The 21,440-nt window shown below is 42.7% G+C and overlaps 1 protein-coding gene across 1 annotated transcript in view; it reads left to right on the top strand.

The window, feature by feature from the left end:
- Positions 1-21,440, top strand: part of LOC117546361 (epidermal retinol dehydrogenase 2-like) — a 71,335-nt gene that overhangs the window by 35,844 nt on the left and 14,051 nt on the right. The gene's annotated exons all lie outside the window — the stretch shown is intronic.

Consider the following 21,440-nt stretch of genomic DNA (forward strand, 5'->3'; position numbering starts at 1 on the left):
TCAGCATTGAAGTCTGTCATTGGCCAGACTAATACATTTCTAATGTTAAATAAATGAAAACCATTCATAGTTAAGAATTAGATATTAATTATGAATGCTGTAAATTACCTTTTAATATGTCCAACTATATTTAAAATGTGTTACCTTTTTATAGAAGGGATTATATTTGTATGCCAATATGGTAAAATGGTATGGTAAAGTTTGGTAAATGGTAAAGTTTCGTTTAGCACTTTTATTTTGGTAGTAATAAGATCAGGACTCTTATTTTGAAGGAACTTTTACCGGAAGTGAATGCACAACGGAGCAGAATGTACATATATTTCGCCTCCCAAGACTTTACACATTTCCTCTTTGCTTTTCGTTCGGGTTCATCTTGATCTTTATCAGTTGAATCACTTTGAACATTCATTTGAGATGTTGACGGGTTGGCCGAACTTTTTACCCCAAAGTCGAACAACTTCATTTGCTTCGCCATTTGTTGTAAAACAACAGCATCACTTTCTGGCTCCGTAATCACACCAATGCACGTGCAACTTAAGTATCAGGTTCCGACTGGTCACAACAATAATTAAATATCACTCTTAATACAACAAATAATTAACATTCATCTATTTTGGGGTGCACATTTAGCTGTTTGCAGTCCTTATTTCTTCATGTTAAAAACTGGTTGCCACTGATAGAAACCAAAGGCCAAGAAGTGGTTGACATTTTTCTGAATGGTTACCAATGGCAACCATTACTGTCGAGCCCTGCTGTGTGACCAAAACTCACGGCAGCGAAGCCAGCAAAGACAACACACAACTTCACTTTACGTGGCCAAAACGGCAAATACGTCTTACCTTTGCTGTTTTCTGATCAAAGGTTGTGTTCAAGGGCATTAACACGCATATAAACGCTGCTGAAGATTAATCCAATGTCTCTGTGTCACTTTGAAATGATTACTGATAATCCATCATAACATTTATGTCAATAAGAGTAGTTTCATATATAGCTGCTATGAGAGTGTATGAGAGCTTCCGGTTTTGGGCATGCTGGCTGCGCATCACTCTCATTCACCAATGGTAATGTTTAGATGGATCCACTCGATTATATTGGCTCTTAACGGTTCAAAACAGGTGTCAATCACCAAAATCGACCGATGGGTTCCAGAGGCAAATATACCCAAATGACCCCAGAAGTAGGTTTTATTTTTCTAAACCTCTCTAAAAAGGTCAAATTTCACTTGTTTTGCATCAATCTTGATACAGGGTACTTATTATATGTTATAGTTTGGATTCCTAAAGCTTTTTGTCTACTATGCCATCATTCAAGGGTGGTTTTCACTATAAGTAATGGGTTTTTCTTTGGACGGAAACTATAATTTACATTGTTTTACTATTTTCAATCTTAATTTACTGTAAAATACAAACATCTATATTGATTCTGACTCTTCTAAATCCAACTCACAGGTTTATCATTGCTTTGAGAAAAAAGATTATTAATAAAGTACACCTTTTAGAAGTGAAGATATAGTCATTTGTTCTGGGGATGTCATTTTCGAGCCTGAAACCTGAAAAACAGGCTCCGGGCTTAACAGGTTACGAATATATTAAACACTAAGGCCATTTGCCGCGTTCTCACTGCAGACTTATCCCACTTTAGTTCCGATATAGTTCTGAAATGTCGCGTTCACACCAAAAAGTGCCGGAACTAAAATTAGTTCATCAGACATTTTTTTACCCCCTTTTCCGTCCCTGCTAGAGAGCAGGGACTTTCGTGGGAGAAAAAGGTTCCTATGTCTGATTGGCTGGGCGGATTCCAAACCACGCCCCGTAAAACTCCCAAAAAGTTTTGTGAAGCCGTCATTTTATTATCCTCGCATTAGCATTATTAGCATTAGCCCAGCGCAGAAACGCAGAGAGACTAATTTATGGCAACACAAAAGAAAACATGGGAACGGTGGAGATGAGGAGGTGTCGGCGTTCTGGCGATTTACTCGGAAGGCTTCAGGAGAATCTGCTGGGAGTCCCAGCAGCTTCTCCTAAAGCCAGTCCCCAACTCTGGGGACTTCCGGCCGGGGACTTCGGGTGGCAGTATACGCCGTGAAGTTGTTTGCGGCCTGCCAGTAAACCCCAAGCAGAAGAAGAAGAAGAAGAAGTAGTGACGTCAGCGGCTTCATTTGCCTAATCCTTCCCCAGGGACTTATTCCGGTTCTGTTCTGATTAGTCAACCACCAGAGAGGCTCCGCCCATGTCTAACAGTGCTTTTTTCGGCTCGCTCTCAGCGGAACATCAGTCTTTCGCTAACTAACCGGACTGTACCTACAACTGTTGTTATAGAAGAGTAAGTTATTTTTACCTTTTTAATAAACTACTACTGTTTGATGAGAAATTAAATCATGGTTTGCTATATATGAATGACATAGGAGCAAATAATTCATGGAAGAAAGGCTACTAAGTATTTCCATCAAACTTTATTTTTAGAAATGTACAAAATGAACATGTGTAAATATATACATATATACACTGTATATCATCCATTCCTCCCCTTATATCATCTTGCCTTTGTAAGCTGCTAAAGAGTTCTCATGAACTAAGTTCTCATGAACCTTTGTGGGAAAAGTACTGCGTGTGAATGCGCCTAATGGCTATAAATCCTTTTGGCTTTGGAGTCTGTCATGAGAAAAATAGTGTTGTAGGTGTTGCCAGCAAATCTGACAGTCTGACGTGTTAGTCTGTGGAGCATGTAGATGTTGGCATCATCTACACTGGTGATAATGTTTGCATGCAAACTGCAGGGGGTCCAGGGAGTTGCACACAAGGGGCTTGAGATGCTGCAGGAACAAGTCTTAGAGACCCCCTTTTCCACAGAAGCATGTCATGGGCCGGTTCAGAGTTTGGGGCAGAGGCATGCTTAAAACATTAAAAATTACAATTTACAAAAATACACATCCAAACAAAAATTTACCAGTAACAGTATTTAAAAAGCAAGTGATGCATGTATAAAGTATTGTGACAACATCCCGGGGAGAGAGGTAAAAGCGGAAGTATATATTGCACAGTTATTTACAGATGTATTACAGTAGTTGAATTGTCAACTAAGAGATAGCAGCCCGTAATAATTATAATTACATAGCGGTATATTTATATACGTATATTGCGCATAAGTAATACTGCACAACAGAGGTGTTATAGTCTTGGTTGATGCTACAATGACAGCAAACGGGGCGGTGGTGGCGAAGTCGATAGGGACTTCGGCTTGGCAACTGGAAGGTCACCAGTTCAAGTCCCGGCAAGACCAAGTGCTACCGAGGTGTCCCTGAGCAAGGCACCGTTCCCCACACTGCTCCCCGGGCGCCGTTCAAAATGGCAGCACACTGCTCCTAACACAGGATGGGTCAAATGCAGAGAAACAATTTCCCCACGAGGGATTCATAAAAGTCCATCCATCTTAAACGAGTCCTACTCATTCACAATTTAAAGTGAATATTTAATATGTCATGCGTATGTCTGGTTAATGTTCCACGACGTGTAGTTTACATAATGTGTGATCACATTCTTCTTTTAAACATCCCAGAAATAATACAAGTACTTATGACTATTTAGCTTTGGTGGCAAAGCAAATGTATTCCATGTAATTCGAGATAAACACAGCCTTTTAATTACTGCGCTATATTTGTGCGCACACACATACCTGGAGCTGTTGGCTTTGAGCCTACCTTTTCAGTTGTTCTTTGGAGCTGACCTTAATGTAGTCTGTAATTCATTGTTAAAGTGAATCGATATGGTCGCTGTGGACCCTTTGAACCAGGTCCCAGTCTGTTGACCTGTCTGCACTTCCTCAGCTCTTCCTCAACTTTAACTGATCAATAATGAAGAGTCTTGGGGGGGGCAGCTGCTTTCTCTCAACAGCCTGGTAGGTAGGGACAAGCCTTTAAACTGGTGTTGTGGATAATGGAGCACTACAGGGCTCCTGTCAGACAGCACAGAGTCAGCAGATGGATTTAAAAGTCTTTAGTTTCAGAGCAGAGGGGCAACAAGCAGTACACAATGTTGTTCTACATGAATGAGTGAGGAAGTAAACAATTGAAGAAGTTTCTGAAATGAAGCGCAAGAAACGAAGCGTATATGTGTGAGAATAGTTACTGATTATTAGTCAGCATTAGCTTAGGGCATTAAAAGACTGTATATGAAATCTGCATTCTTTTCACAGTTATTGCAGCAGCAAACTTGAATGTTATAATACACGTACAAATGTACAGACTGTACACATGAATCAGAGCTTCCGTTAAAATTATTTTTCGCCGGTCAACATGTCCGTTAAAATTTAAATCTTCCGGACAAAATGAGAAAAGTGCCGGTCAAAGGTCTTCTTTGTTATTTATTGAGCTTTAAAACAAATTGATAACGACTCTATATTAAACAAACTAATTATAGTAGATTAACTACATTATTCAAAAGTGTACAGTAACTTACAATAACACGGGAATAATAAACGGATCCTCTCTTTTCCTCTCTCTCACTCCTGACAGCCGGTCCCTCTCATGCAGCTCGCTGATCCAGTAATGAGTGAATCAACAGTAAAGAATAAACATATTTATAACTAGTTTAGGTTGTTCCAGAGGTAGATCAACTAGCTAAGTGTGTTAGGTCTAACTTGAAGTGTGTGTTTTGCTCCGCTCACCGGTCCGTCACAGCGGGCGGAGCTGTGATCATGCAGAGCTGCGTGTCTCCGTCAGCAGCAGCTGATCTGATCTCTGATCTCTCTCTCCCGTCAGATTAGACTTCACTCGCGTTTATGTCCATATCGATCAGATCCAGCTAGTTCTAGCTAATGATATGACTGCCTGCTTATCAAAGGACACCTATCAGCGTTGCTTGGCAACGGGGTGTGGCGGCAAAAGTATAACGCAGCATTATGCAGCATTATGTTGCAAATGTATTATCTTTTCAATTTACACACGGCATCTATTGCACGTCTGTCCGTCCTGGGAGAGGGATCCCTCCTCTGTTGCTCTCCCTGAGGTTTCTCCCATTTTTCCCTTTAAACTGTGGGTTTTCTCCGGAAGTGTTTCCTTGTACGATGTGAGGGTCTAAGGACAGAGGGTGTTGTATTGTCATACTGATATTTTGTACAAACTGTAAAGTCCACTGAGACAAATGTAACATTTGTGATATTGGGCTATATAAATAAACATTGATTGATTGATTGATTAAGCATTTGTTTACATCAGGACAGCAGATAGCTTGCACATCTTCCGGCGCAAACTGAAAACTCATCTCTTTCGACTCCACTTCGATCGATAGAACTATTAACAAAGCACTTATATACTAATAAAGGACTGGCTTATCTAAAGCCAGTTGAGTAGCACTTGAAATGTTTGGCTCTATGAAACCTGATGTACTTATATGATTCTGTTTTCTTCAAGGTTGTGTCTTCCTGGTCGAATGTACTTATTGTAAGTCGCTTTGGATAAAAGCGTCAGCTAAATGCAATGTAATGTAATGTTTACATGAGGGGTCAAAATGTCCCCTTCAGGAGGATAAATCTCCTTCTCCACATTAAATGTCAGACATTAGAAAGGAAGTGACTGTGCATGTAGCGTATTGACTCTTCTTGTCTGTCACCTAAGTGGTGCAACTGATGCGGTATTGCACTAAGGGGAAGTTATTTTGACTGGACATTTTGACCGGAGAGATTTAGATTTACAGCATATTTTAGCGGTCATAGTCCGGTAATTACCGGCTAACGGAAATTCTGACATGAATACAGGCAAGGCAAGCAAATTAACGATTTAGCTTAGCACTAATTTCAGAGCAAGCTAACAACCTTTACAGTAGGTTTGGCAGCATTTCCAACGTACAATAAACATTGTTAACATCACATAAATCATGCAACAACATAAATAAGATAGAGAGAGAGAGTTACCACATAGACATTATGACAGCAGATTCACAACTTACATCCTCAATGACTTCCACACCGGACTTCTGCAACGCAGCGTCTGCAGAAACATAATGGAGCGCAAACGGCATAAACAGGATACAGAAACAACCCGTATTACAAAATAAAAGCATATATGAGGAAAATAAATAGTTACATGACCGGGCAACACACTCTCACTCCCTAAGCGTCCAGGAGCGACGCTTGGTCAGGGTCCCGTGGCGTGCAGTTGGGACGCGCCGAGGCTCCTTCAGCTTCATAAACGGACGCAAAGAGCTTTCAACTGATTGCAATGTATTCCTATCGGCGGCGGTATTTGACGCTCAGGGAAGCACTGCATCCATTTATGTCGGCAGCTCTTAAAGGCAATGTGAGCGTCCATTCCCATTGGATAAGGGAGAATTGTACACCCGGAAGTAAGTATTCTCCTTACTGTCAATTGATTTGACAGTGAGATCTCCACTACTCATCAACTCAAAAACACCAGATTATATTTGATAGGTTTAAATTGTGTGCAATGCTTTTGTGTTTTTCCCCTTCAATTCTGAGAAACAACTTGTTTTCTCTGAAATGTGGAGCGCCAAAGAGACTACACTACCCACAATCCCCAGCTATTGTTGTGACGATGCCTGTCCGCTTTGACAAACCTCGTGATAAGTCAACAAGCTCTGTGATTGGATGAAACATAAATTCATACAAAAAAAGTCCAACCCTGTCTCCTAAAAATTACGTTCCCACAGAACTAAACTACATTCTCAATTACGTTTAGCTAGAAACGTATTTTCTCCCACGTTACGTTTGTTATGAACGTATCCCAAATACATTTATTTTCTACATATCTTTGCCATGTATTGTCTTGCTTATAATATTGATAATAGTCATTTATAAATATCATTTTAGAGCACACATTTTAAATCGAGAATCGGGCTCGATATATGGTTAAATTAAAATCAGTAGGCGAGGCTGTAATTTCGCCAGCTGTTACTCTCATGAGCGAGGCAGAAAATAATAGTTGTAACATGCCAAAAAGCTGCTGTGTCGTTTATTGCACCTCAAACATTAAAACAAATCCAGAGTTACGTGTTTCTGTACTTCCTCTAAGCAGAAAGGACAGTAACAGAAGATCTCTGTGGCTTCAGGCTTGATCGCCGTTCAAATGACAGCGTTGGTTTCCCCAAAAGTGGGCGGGGCTGTAAAGTGACGTAGATTTTACTATCTATTATATCTATTATTCAAAACCATTCTATTTATTCTAACGTAAATTACATGCCAGTGTTTTATCTTTGTATTACTTATATTTTTATACTTTATTTGCTATGAGTTATATCTGAAGCAAATGATGTTTCTGAAGATGTGTAGTCAATTCCACCCTTCAATGTAGCATAAATGTGAACTCTCATTACAGGCACAATACCGGAAACAGACATAGGAAAGATCCTCAGCTCGCTGATTGGATGTTTTAGCCGCAATGCACGTTTTTAAAGATATTACTGATTTTCTTTGAATATAAGAACGTAAATACTGAGTTGAGAGAATAGTCAGGGGATTTGGGCGATGGGAGACACATCTATGGAATCACAATTTCAATAGCTTACCATTAAATGACGGATATACCTTTCTCTCTGTGATGTTTTACAAATCAGATATTAATGTGTAGAAGTAAAACATGAGAAATAGTATAGCAATATCCTGTAAAAACATGAATAAAACTAAATATCTTCAGATGTTATACATACAGTTGCAAGAAAAATTATGTGAACCCTTTGGAATGACCTGGATTTCTGCATAAGTTGGTCATAAAATGTGTTCTGATCTTCATCTAAGTCACAACAATAGACAAACACAGTCTGCTTAAACTAATACCACACAAACAATGATATGTTTTCATGTTTTTATTGAACACACCATGTAAACATTCACAGTGCAGGGTGGAACAAGTATGTGAACCCCTAGGCTAAAGACTTGTTCAAGAGCTAATTGGAGTCAGGAGTCAGCCAACCTGGAGTCCAATCAATGAGACGAGATTGGAGGTGTTGGTTAAAGCTGCCCTGCCCTATACAAAATACACACCAGTTTTGAATTTGCTATTCTTAAGAAGCATTGCCAGATGTGAACCATGACTCGCACAAAAGAGCTCTCAGAAGACCTACCATTAAGAATTGTTGACTTGCATAAAGCTGGAAAGGGTTACAAAAGTATCTCTGAAAGCTTGATGTTCATCAGTCCACGGCAGGGGTCACCAACCTTTTTTAGGATGAGGGCTACTTTCAAAAAATAAAACAAGTCGTGAGCTACTTTTACTCCTCTTTTTTGGTTTTTTGCAGTGTATATATTTAGCACATTTTAACATTATTATTTTTAAATGTTGAAGTGAAATGCATCAATCTGGTGCACTTTGAGAGCAAAATGAATTGATGGATACAGCTCTCAACACTCAGATGAAAGAGAGCTGTATACTTTTCAATACTCCAAACATCTTTAGAATATGATCACAACCAATAACAAATCATTTCAACTTGTTTATTCTTATCTTATGTTCCCTAGTTAGCATTCTTTCTTTTTCTTTATGCATATTTTACTAATCACTCCCCTTTTAAACTGTTTTGTACTGTCCTACAGTATCCTCCTGGGACCCAGCCCATTGAAAATGTCCACTGTAGTGGACATTTTGTTAACATGCGTCTCCTTTGACTCTTTTGAGCTACTGTATCAATCCCTGATGTACTGTACAGAGGACATCCTGGTCTTTCCAGTGATATGTCATCGGTTAAAATTGCATGCTGGGAAGTTCCTCTTTCTTTTCATCCAAAATGGCTGGCATACGAAAAACAAAATGTTATAGAAGCAGGAGGAGAAGTCAAATATTGTTGAATAATTGTCATTTTTACCATGAAAATCATATATGTTCTTGTTTATTAACATGTGAGGAACTATAGAATTAGTTCTGAAAGCAATTAAATAATTCAAGTTTTCAAATAACAGCCCTTTTATAAATGTCCATTCTAGTGGACGTCAGGACTATCTTCATGGACTTTATGACTCAATATTGTTGCAGGAGACGGAACTGAAGCAGACATTTTCTGTACCAGATAGTTTAGGGAGATTCAGATTTTGAGCTCTCAGATGATGAGAGAGATGAGGATTTCACACCTGGGAAAGAAGAGGGTCAAGAAGAAGGGGGGGAAAGATGCAGGATGCTCCATGAGCGCACAGATAGATACATAGAGACAGATAGGGACGAGCTGGAAAGACATGGCCCTCTGTGGGCCAAGAGTAGCACGTATGTCTTATTTTTGTTTTTATTTTAATTGGAGCCATGAAAAATGAGAATTGCCTCAGGAATGCAAGCTTTGTTTCTATGAGCAGCTCAAATGGAGACCACATCCATAAAACTAGTCCAGATGACCCTACAGCCCGTGCTGACTGGAGTCAATGAGGTACTTTCCCACTACATCGACTACAAAGTCTTTGAAGATCTGGAAAGATTCACCAAAAAACAAGCTAGTTTTGTATTGACCAAATAAACAGCAATGTTCAGATCAATTACTTATTCATGTTTTAAATAAAGGTGAATGTATTATTGTATTAATATCACTCTATAACCATAATACGTTACATAGTCCATCTGTTAATTTTGGCTGTCTGTTCAAACTAATATGGTCCCGACGTCCTCTACAAAAAAAGTCTAAATTGCAAGATGTTTTTTTAACCCTAAATGGGTAGGAAATCACAAAAAAAAGGAAATTGGAAGACACTTTTTTTCCTCGGGTCCCAGGAGGGTATAGTACACATTGGAATGATTTCTTACTTTATCTATATTAAATAGATAAAGGTGTGCTCTCCCTAGCTCTCTCTCTCCCTCACTCCCTCCCTCGCTCACAGAGGCTGTGTGCTCCTCCGTGGCGATGACGGCTTGCGTTAAAAAAATAATAATACATATTTGTAAAGTGAGGGGACACAAATGGTATTTCGAAAAGTGCGGGGGACATGTCCCCCCTGTCCCCAGTGGAGATTACACCATGCGTGTGTGTGCGTCAAGTGGAATAAATATATATGCAAGTTGCAACCATGGATGCAACACACACAGTAAAACTCTGGCCCTCATGTGCTGTATAGGCTGGCATGATAGGCTGTTCAATGGGGCTGATGTGTTGTGTAGATTCTGCCAGAAGGAAAATCACAGAGAGGTGCCCCATTGCTTTTCTTCCCGACTGCAACGCTGGTCCCGCAAATCAAGCAAGAACGTGATTGGTCGATATTCATTGTGGGAGTGGCGGGAGGAGGGGTGTTAGATATAGAGTTGTAGTAAGTAGATAGAGTTCGCTATGATTGAGGTTTCCTTTATGCATGGGGTAGATTCTTTTAATTACATTTCCTTTTTTGTTTTGTGTATTTTATACATTTTGGATTTGCTTGGCGAGCTATTTTTAGAACATGCCTCAGGTTGCCCCTGCGGGCAACTGAGTGCCCGCGGGCACCGTGTTGGCTACCCCTGGTCCACGGTAAGACAAATTGTCTCTAAATGGAGAAAGTTCAGCACTGTTGCTACTCTCCCTAGGAGTGGCCGTCCTGTAAAGATGACTGCAAGAGCACAGCGCAGAATGCTCAATGAGGTGAAGAAGAATCCTAGAGTGTCAGCTAGAGACTTAAAGAAATCTATGGTACATGCTAACATCTCTGTTGACGAATCTACGATACGTAAAACACTGAACAAGAATGGAGTTCATGGGAGGACACCACGGAGGAAGCCACTGCTGTCCAGAAAAAAACATTGCTGCACGTTTGAAGTTTGCAAAAGAGCACCTGGATGTTCCACAGCACTACTGGCAAAATATTCTGTGGACAGATGAAACCAAAGTTGAGTTGTTTGGAAGGAACACACAACGCTATGTGTGGAGAATCCAAAGGGTTCACATACTTTTTCTTGCAACTGTACATAAGTGTCCTACACTAATAATACCAAATTATTATTAGTATGCTGTGTGTACCTTGTGTGCACCACCTAGTGGTTAAAGCACGTTATTGAATTATTTTTGTTGAATAATGTTATTTGATGAAAAAAATATTAAGAGTACATACTTTCATAGGGGAAAAGTAGAAGGTCAATGATAGAAGTATAGAATATAAAAAATCAAGAAGATACTGTAAGTGATCTCTACAATAAAACAGTTTAGTGCAGGATGTACAAAGATATTAATATGAGGATGTGCAGACAAACTAATTAACCTTTATTTAAACATTAAAGAATACTTTAGGTTAAGGTCTTCTTTCAAATAAGAAAAAAGTTTTGGGGGTATCTATCTACAGATAAATATTAAGCCTGACAAAGTACTTAACGTCTAATATATTGCTTTCCTGCAATGTTAACTATGTTGAAGCACTTATTTTAACTGATATTATACATATGAATTATACTCTTATGTAGATAGAATAAGTAAAGTGCAGAATATGACAGTTTAATGGTGGAGGTATACACACATATTGATAGATGTCTTGTAATGCACTGTTGAGGAACCTCTGACCCAAGTGTTTCATTCATTGCATAACTACACCGTAGTTGTGTATATGATATGTCAATAAACCTTTGAAAATCTTGAATGCTTGAAAGGGATGTGCAAAATAGCAATTATATACAGTTTATAATGTACTATTAGTAGAGAATAACGAGTAATGAATATACTTTATAGAGATCTGCAGATAGATGTTTAGTCTTCTCAAGCACCAACTATCAAATATCTCCTGATTGTTGGCACTTGACAATCACCTTCCCTGAATTTTACTCAGGTGTAACTAAAGTCTGATTTAAGGGTTGTTTATATTTCACATCATTAATCAGAATCTGCAAAGTAACTCAAATAAATGCAGTGGAGTAAAAATACCAGGTTAACCTCTGAATTGTAGTGGAGTAGAATTACAAAGTAACAATGAGCTGTCATGTGGGTATATATTAATGCTGCCCATTATGGATACAAGCGATGTTCATTTAGTAATTACATGTTTTAAATGTGTACACACCAATGTGTTTCCTATCGCCTAAACCTCCAGGGCTGTACACAGTTTAATACTGTCAACTTCTAATTTTGGGGAAAACGTCTTTTAAAACTACAATTCCCAGTAGAGACGTGCCATATAGAACATGTTGTGAAACACAATAGCCAGCATGTGTAGTTCTGGGGGGGGCGTTCGAGTCCAGTTTTGAATAGTCTGCCGTGGTTTCGTTCCATTTCAAAGAGATTGACGCTCAGCGTAACCTTGGCGCACTACCACTCCAACATCCAATCCCAGAGCTTGAAGATTAAACACAGGGTTTGTCGCAAAGCGGACAGGCGTCGTCACAACAATAGCTGGGGATTGAGAGTAGTGTAGTCTCTTTGGCACTCCACATTTCAGAGAAAACAAGTCTCAGAATTGAAGGGGAAAAACACAAAAGCATTGTACAGAATTTAAACCTATCAATGTCGTTTAATTAACAAAGGTAATCTGGTGTTTTTGAGTCGATGAGTAGTGGAGATATCACTGTCAAATCAATCGACAGCAAGGAGAATACTTACTTCCGGGTGTACAATTCTCTGTTATCCAATGGGAATGGACGCTCACATTGCCTTTAAGAGCTGCCGACATGGACCGATGCGGTGCTTCCCTGAGCATCAAATACCGCCGCCGATGGGAATACATTGCAATCAGTTGAAAGCTTTAGGGAGTGAGAGTGTGTTGGACCGGGTAACACCATTTAAAGACATGATATGCCATGATAGTCTGTGGTCATGGTAGGGTGGTTAGTAGCAGGAATAATATAGCTTTTATGAACTCAAATGCTGAATTTGCTGCCTTTTAGCTGTGAAATAAGCTCATTAATTTCTATATTTTTCCCCTGCCTTCCTCATCCTCCTCCTCCCCAGTGTTCTGCAGTGGAAGCTTTTATCCCTCCTCAGCTCTTACCTGGGATTGTCTGTTGAAGTAGACTGCCAAACTTTCCTAAGTCGGCATCTCAAATTGCAATAGCACACACACAGTCAATATTACACACTGTATTGGCGCTGCCTCAGTCTTGTCCTCTATCACTACTGCACTTTACATCTGCTGTAGAGAGCAGTGTAGCGTTAGCAAGCATTGTTGTTCTCTATTGATTTACTGTAGAACAGAGCCAACAGCAAGCTTCTTCTTTCATAGTTTAGTGTGCACTCACATAAATGGCTTCCCACATGCTGAACCTGTTTGTGATGTCATTAATAGACTTCAGTATATTAGCAATATTAAACAGCTTGCAGGTGTTTTTATCGTCTGCTCATCCTCAGCAGGCTCCTGATGAACTTCTTCATCAGTGTGTGGAGAGTAGCTCCAGGTCATCATGACTCGACAGAGGCACGTTTGATATAAGTTTATAGTTTTTAACATCCTTTATCAAATGAGAGTCTTGGAGATAACCAGTAATCATTGTGCCTTGTTGGTCTTTTGTCTGCATATTGAAAGTGTTAAATAAAGATTATGTATTCTTTCATGAATCTGAATAATGTGTGTTCATAAAAAAACAACACAAGTAGGCTTACTATCAGTGAGGCTTTCTTAAGGATCATTCAAAGGATTGTATTATGTTAAAGCTCCATCAAATAGGGTTGCTGGCTTCTTAAACGTATTTATACATAAGTTGCTCTCCCTCCCGTTGCTGCTGCTGCTACTGTTGAGATTCCCCTGAGCAAGGCACTGAACCTCAGACTAAACTACTCTAATGATATATAATATCAATGGCATTGCTGCAGTCCTTCTCTCACTACTGCAAGTCAACAGCCTCAGATCTAAATCTGCTGAGCTCTCAGCAACAACCATTACGAACATCCCATGATCCTATAAGGGAGGAGGTTTCCTTTGGTGCAAATCTACACATTTTTGCATTTCTGTTTATATTATATACATTATATTTTTCCCTGTGTTCCTGTTGATGTGATGAATACAGAATAACTTCTCTATCGGTATAATGTCATGTCAGGCGTTTCACCTTGCCGTTTGATTAAGCTATCATGAACTTGGTCTGGCAGTGTTTAGTTTTTTTGGTGTAACTAAATGTGGATCAGAGGCCTGAACAAGAAGCAGGATTTGGGGTTAGAGAGATACTTTAGGGTTAACTCTGAGTTTTTAGTCCTACGACCCTGGTTAACTTTTTACGTGGGTAAATCGCCATACATATGAAGTCATGGATGTATACAGTTGAACTTCTTCATATTTATCAAATATTATAGTTTACTCTTCATTCATGAAATATGACGCGTTGCTGTCAATACACTTCTCTATATTGTGATTAGTGGAATGTTGCTAACTCCGACCCTTTCATGTGAACCCGCTCATAGCAGGACAGAGAAACCCTGGCTTGACTTAGGACCGCTTAGCGAGATCGCGTTTGTTAGGGTTAGTTAAGCCAGATAACTCAAACCTATCCAGGGTGTGTTGAACTGGCTTCTCAGTACAGGCCTCTAGAGTATGGCCCAGCATGTCAACACATAACCAGGCTTGCAGTAACATATTTACAAAAAAAGATAACTGTATTCCCTTACTTTTACATAAAAGAATGCATCCAGGTTACTGTTACATTTCAAAAACGTGGGGATTACTAGCAGGATTACAATGGTTTTTTTAAACGATATTTTATGATGCACATTTAGGAGTCTTGAACGAAACCAATCATCATGGCCTCTGGTTCAAAGAATGTGTGGACATTTCTCCATGTACTGTATGTATTAAACTAAAACAAACTCAGATTGTATTATTGCTTTTTTAAACTTTACTTTAACTGTGTCCACAGACCACTTTCTGAATATGCTTGATTAAAAAGCATTTTGTTCTATCTGTAATCTCTGCATAGTGCACAAATTGAATAAGCCTTTTCGACACTTCCTGCTGATTTTGACTCACATTCTCAAGCCATGCTGAACTGCATAGGCGGTTTTGATACAAAAGGAAGCGTGACCTGAGAGGACCTTTGCTGTGACTCCATTGGTGATTCACCGGGTGCTGTCAGGGCACTGGGGACCTTTTTCAATTCTCACGTCACTTCTAAAAGCATTCCCCTTGAGTCAAACGCCCCCCATTTGTTTACCACATTATCTGTCCACCAATTTAGAGGCAGGGGCTTTGAATAGGGGGCATCAAAGAGAAAGGACATGAGAACAATACATTATAAGCAAGCTACTCAGATCTATTAAAGCACAGACCTACTGGACAAAATATAAACTACAGACCATTGTAGGCATGTATGGGAAAACTCTATATGAGGGAACTGGTTCATGACCAAGGGACGGGCTGTCTGAGCACACCATCACAGTTTATTAAATGTGGAAAGTGGCATTCTTCGAAGGCATGGGACTGTAGACTCTGTCTTGAATGGATGAAGAACTCTGTACAGTTCATTCGTTCTTACTGGGGCTGACTGGTGCAAACATGAACACATTTCCATTAGGAGAAACATGCTGCACTTTCAAAAACCATGCAAATATCAAAACATTCAAATTAGGAAACTGAGGTTACCTACTGTAATCCAGCTTCTATGAGTATTGGTGCAGCCCTCTAAGGCTATTGCTATTGGGTTTACCCTTCTGCGCCCCCGCGCAGTACTGAAAACACTTGTAGTCCACGCCCACCCGCTAGGTGGGCCCCACCCTCGGGCCTCCTTCCGGTATAAATAGGGAGGTTGCCCGGCGATCTGCTCCCATACAATATAACTTTTCTTCAGCTATTCGTAGAGCCAGTGGGGCCCAGCGCTTAGAGGGCTGCGCCAATACTCATAGAAGCTGGGTTACAGTAGGTAACCTCAGTTCTATTTCGTATATGGCTTCGCCCTCTAAGGCTATCGCTATTGGGTTAAGGGCGAAGCATGATGTAGTCTGCGCCCCACTGGGTCCGTCCAGCACTAGAAGCACAGACATACCTGCTTAATAACACCCCCCTGCCTGTTGTGCCATGCGTAATGGAACATCCCCGTCCCTGGAGCAAACATACCTGTTTTCCTGACGGGGTGAAGGCTGGGAACAATACATACCGACCGCTGTGAGAAAGTAGAGACGAAGGTCCCACCTTGTCCTGCGATCATAGAGGGGGAACAGCCGTTCTCTCCGTGTCAGTCAGGTAGGAGAGCTCTCAGCTGGATCCCTGACGTCACTCACTCTGACCAGGCACTCCCTACGAAGTGTGTCAGAGGAAGGGGAACGTCCCTCTCCTACGAGGGGAAAAAGGGCCGCTCTCTGTGTGCCGCGAGGCAGGAGAGAGGCGCACAGCTGGATCCCTGACGTCACTCACTCTGACAGGACACCCAGTACAGGGTGTGTCAGAGAGGAAAGGGAGACGTCCCTCAAATAAAAGTGAATAAATGAACAGGGGGAAGACCAAGATGCAGCCGTGCAAATATCTTCCACTGACATTCCTCCGCGCAACACCGAGTAGGAGGAAATTCCTCTGGTGGAGTGCGCTTTGATATTCTCCGGGGGCTCCCCCCCAGAGGAGACATATGCCTGTGACACAGCCTCACACAGCCAGTGTGACAGCCGTTGTGTAGACAGAGGTTGCCCGATCGAGCGCTCTCTGTAGTGCGCAATGCCGCTGTGCGCGCTACATAGCAGACAGCGCGCGCACCGGCCAGAGGAGATGAGATGTTTCTTCTTCCTCCGACCTCTTGCATCCCATGGAACTGCTGGGGGGAGAGGCTTCTCTGTGATGTGCCGTCATGGTGACGTGCCACGCCCTCGCCGCTGCTGCCCGTGAAGCAAAAAAGCTGCGAGGGAGTTTCCACACGCTGCATTCCACTCTGTCTCTCATCATGAGGCGCGTACACGCCCAGAGGATGAGAGGTGTGTGTATGCTGTCCTCACGAGGCGTTATAACAGTGCTCGTGGATTTATTATGACCGTGTGTAAGGCATATCTGGGACAGAGGAATGCCTCGAGCTCTGCAGTTTCTAAACCAATAGGTTAAAACAGCGGGCTTCTGCAGTGAATGAAGCACCTCTGGAGACTCCCCCTGTGGGGGAGACCCAGGGGAATCCCCCCCGTGACCAGCTGACGCTAATGCCGAGCAGCTGCGTCACGGAGAGGGCTGTGTGGTTGGTGACACGCCGGAGGAGAGCTGTCAGTTTCTCACTCACTGCCAGAGAGCGCTCTGCTGCTGGCTGAGTTTTTAATTCCACTCCAGATAACGTTTGTCTGAGAGGGAAGGGAACAGCTCTTCTTCCAACTTGTTATGAAACCCAGGCTTTGACAGATGCGATACGAGATGTACCGTCTGTAAAGCGACTTCCTCCCTGGAGCGAGCCAGCAAAGCAGGTCGTCCAAAGGAAACCACCCTCTCATCCCTCCTCTGTGTAGCGGCTCCAGCCTTCTCTACACAAAAATGGGAGGAGCCAGGAAATATCCAAACGGCAGACGATTCCCTGAAATGAGAAACCGCAGGAATTTCCTGTGTTTCGGGATGATGGGTACGTGGAAGTATGCATCCTTCAGGTGGAAGTGAACCAGTCGTCCTGGTGAACACATTCCAGCACCTGTTTGATCGTCAGCATGTGGAATACTGACAGATCGAGGATGTCTCATTGCCCCAGTCTTTTTCGGGATTAGAAAAATAACGTGAGTGAAAACCCCTGATTTTCCTCCCTTTGAGGAACCCTGGAAATATCCTCTTTCAACAGGAGTTCCAGCAGCTCGGATTTGGAGCGCAAGACATAGCTTCTGGGAGGACAGGAGTGTTTCCTGTATCCCATTGAACTGTGGGGGGCTTTTTCGTCACCACGCTGCGGGGTGTGACACGTCGAAGGAGAGCTGTCAGCGTGTCCACTCCACTCTCTGCCGTGAGAGTCGTGCTCTCATGCGGGCTGAGTTCAATTCCACCCAGGTAAACAATACTCTGGGCTGGAATGGGACAGCTCTTTTCCCAATTTATCATGAAACCCAGCTTTGACAGATACGATATGAGTTGTACCGTCTGTAAAGCCGCTTCCTCCCTGGAGCGAGCCATGCAGCAGCAGGTCGTCCAGGTAAAAATAGTACTCTCATCCCTCCTCTGTGTAGCGGCTGCAACGCCGTCTCTACACACTTTGAAAAAGTGCGAGGAGCCAGGGAATAGCCGAACGGCAGACGGTTGTACTGGTACGCTATTCCCTGGAATGAAAACCGCAGGAATTTCCTGTGTTGCGAAATGATGGGTACATGGAAGTATGCATCCTTTAGGTCTATAGAGGTGAACCAATCTCCCTGGTGAACACACTCTAGCACCTTTTTGACCGTCAGCATGTGAAAAGAACTTTTCATTATTGCCTTGTTGAAAACTGACAGGTCGAGGATGGGTCTCATTCCCCCTGTCTTTTTCGGGATAAGAAAATAGCGGGAGTAATACCCCTGATTTTCTTCCTCCTGGGGAACCCTGGAAATAGCCTCTTTCAACAGGAGTTCCCGTAGCTCTGCTTGGAGCGCAAGACACTGTTCACGGGATGTTAGGCATGTCACCTGTATTCCGTTGAACTGTGGGGGGGAGGCGAACTGCAGGGTGTACCCTCTGCTGATCAGCCTGTTCATCCATCTGTCCATCAAACACATGCGCTGCCACGCTGAGAAACACTCTGACAGCGGGCGCGCATGCTCGAGATGTGTTGTGCTTGTCATGACGACGAGCCACGCCAGAGCCCTCGCCGCCGCTGCCCATGAGGCAACCCAAGGTGGGCCTAGAGCGAAAGGGCTGTGCGGAGGCCTCCACACGCTGCATATCACTCCGCCTCGCATCATGAGGCGTGTACACGCTCAGAGGATGGGTGGAGGTGTGTGCAGTAATATCCACATGAGGCGTTAACACTGCGCTCCTGGGCTTATTATGACCGTGTATAGGTGGCGTATCTCGGACAGAAGAATGCCGCGAGGTCTGTGGTTTAATAACCGAAGAGTCATAACCATCAGATCCCTGCAGCGAACCCTGCTGCCTACTAATCACCAGATTGAAGGCAGCTGGTGTAATTACTGTGCTCCGCAGCTTATTAATCGATAGATTAAATAGCGCAGGCTTTTGTACCGAACCCGGCTGGCTATTAACCGATAGGTCATAGGCAGCTGGCTCACCGGCCAGAGTGGGGGATATGTGAAACACATTTGAAACTGATGACTCAGCCAACATGTTGGGAAATAATCTTCTTTTATTTTCCTCACACTGCCTCCCCAACCGTCACGGCCGCTCTGCTTCCTCGGCGGCTCTCATGGAGCAGACGCCGAACGGGAGTACCTCACTCCCTTTTTACCCCCCCTCTCCTGGTGGGGGGGCGGAGGCCCCGTGAGGCAACCCAAGGTGGGCCTATAGCGAAAAGGCTGTGAGGACGCCTCCACACGTTGCATTCACTCCGCCTCGCATCATGATGCGCGTACACGCTCAGAGGATGGGTGGAGGTGTGTGCAGTGATAACCACATGAGGCGTTACCACGGCGCTCATGGCTTATTGTCACCGTGTGTAGGTGGCGTATCTCGGATAGAGGAATGCCGCGAGGTCTGTGGTTTAATAACCGAAAGTTATAACCACCAGAACCCTGTAGCGAACCATGCTGCCTACTAATCACCAGATTGAAGGCAGCTGGTGTAGTTACTGTGCTCCGCAGCTTATTAATCGATAGATTAAAATGCGCAGGCTTTTGTAACGAATCCTGCTGGCTATTAACCGATAGGTCATAGGCAGCTGGTTTACCCAGAGTGGGGGATATGTGAAACACATTTGAAACTGATGACTCAGCCAACATGTTGGAAAATAAGCTTATGTTTATTTTCCTCACACTCCCCCGGTGCCCCGGCCGCCACTGACGGACGATTCTGACGCCTCGGCTGCTGCTGCCGCTGGTGTCACTGCTGCTTCACCGCTGGCTGTCCTCGCCTGGGACACCGCCATGGCTGCGCACAGCGACGGTGGTGTGTTCTGGATGGGCTCCTGCCCACCCCAGACGTCTTCCTCACCCGCAGCAGCTAGAGCGTCCGCCCTTCGCTTCCTGTCGGATGAAGGAAGACGCACATAGTGAGGACATGCGACCTGCTGGCTGAGAGCCGCGTCCGCGTGCTCTGGCCCCAGACAGGCTGCGCATATCGGATGCAAATCGTAGCTCATAATGTAGCCCGTATTGCACGAAGGGCACATACGGACACACTCTTTATTGCTCATGATGTTGCTTTTCTCGTGCTTCAGTAAACTGCTGGTTGCTGAAGAAAAGAGGGAACAGATCGCCGGGCAACCTCCCTATTTATACCGGAAGGAGGCCCGAGGGTGGGGCCCACCTAGCGGGTGGGCGTGGACTACAAGTGTTTTCAGTACTGCGCGGGGGCACAGAAGGGTAAACCCAATAGCGATAGCCTTGGAGGGCGAAGCCATATACGAAATAGAACATCTTCACCAACTTACTTGATGAAACATGCACAGCGTTTACTAAAAGCGCTGAATACACAAAGCGCCATTGTTTCTCCTTGCCTTGTTGAGGAAACAGAGATCAGTCCATAGTCCCAGGTAGGGGGACCAAGTGTCCTTTGTCCCACAAATTGAGACCATGTCCCTTCATTTGATTGACAGTCGCCCAGACAGTTGAAGCTTTGCATTTATCCAATGGCTGTTCTCTGCCAGAGAGGGCTATCACCATTAGCTGTTTCAGATGTCAATCAATCATACAATGATTTACTCACGGGTGTAGCTGGTGAAGAGTTTGTTGTGACATTTGCCAGAGTTTTTTTTTTATCGCTCCCAGAAGTTAATAGGATTTGAAGCTACACTACATACAAGACTCATGAGAAACCCCTGACTCATAAAGAACGACCAAAAGAGGATATCCAAACACACGAGGTAACAGCAGTGAAATAATGAACGTATACCACACTGTGCAGTTCAGCATTTTGTGGTAGTAAGCTACCTGCGTTCAAATATATTTAAGTCCTTAACTTGCATAGTTTGTGCAAACAAATCAACAGAAAAGCCTAGTATTCATATTTACAAGCTAATAGTTTCAATAGAAATGTTGATTTTTTTCATGAGGGTTAAATGAACATTATGGAAATCTAAACTACCTCTAAGCATCGCTGTAAGTGTCCCACATTGTCCCTCACAAACCTACTCTCAGGGAACCCGGGGCATTTCCCTGACTGCTTATCCAGCCTTGGATGTGAAGAAATACAGCAGTCTATATATTAAATGAAAAAATATATCAAATGAAATCTTTCAGGGGTGGGTGAAAGAATCAAGGATCATATCTTCTTCTGTTCTCCAGTGATTCACACATCACAGAATTGGTTCTTTGGCATCATCAAAGAGAGAGAGGGTGAGTCGCGAGACGTCACCTTGCAGCTGGAGAGACACGTTTCACTCTGGCTGCAATATTTATAATGGTTAATGCAAAGCTGGCCAGGGAAACGGAAATGACCAACCTGTTGACAGGGTACAGGTTTAAATTGTTTTATTGATGTTTTAAATAAATAATACATATCCAAAATAATCTGAATAAATGAAACGTTTTTGAAATGTAAGGTTAAGGTTA

This window comes from Gymnodraco acuticeps, unplaced genomic scaffold (assembly GCF_902827175.1).
Source record: "Gymnodraco acuticeps unplaced genomic scaffold, fGymAcu1.1, whole genome shotgun sequence".
Classification (NCBI taxonomy): domain Eukaryota; kingdom Metazoa; phylum Chordata; class Actinopteri; order Perciformes; family Bathydraconidae; genus Gymnodraco; species Gymnodraco acuticeps.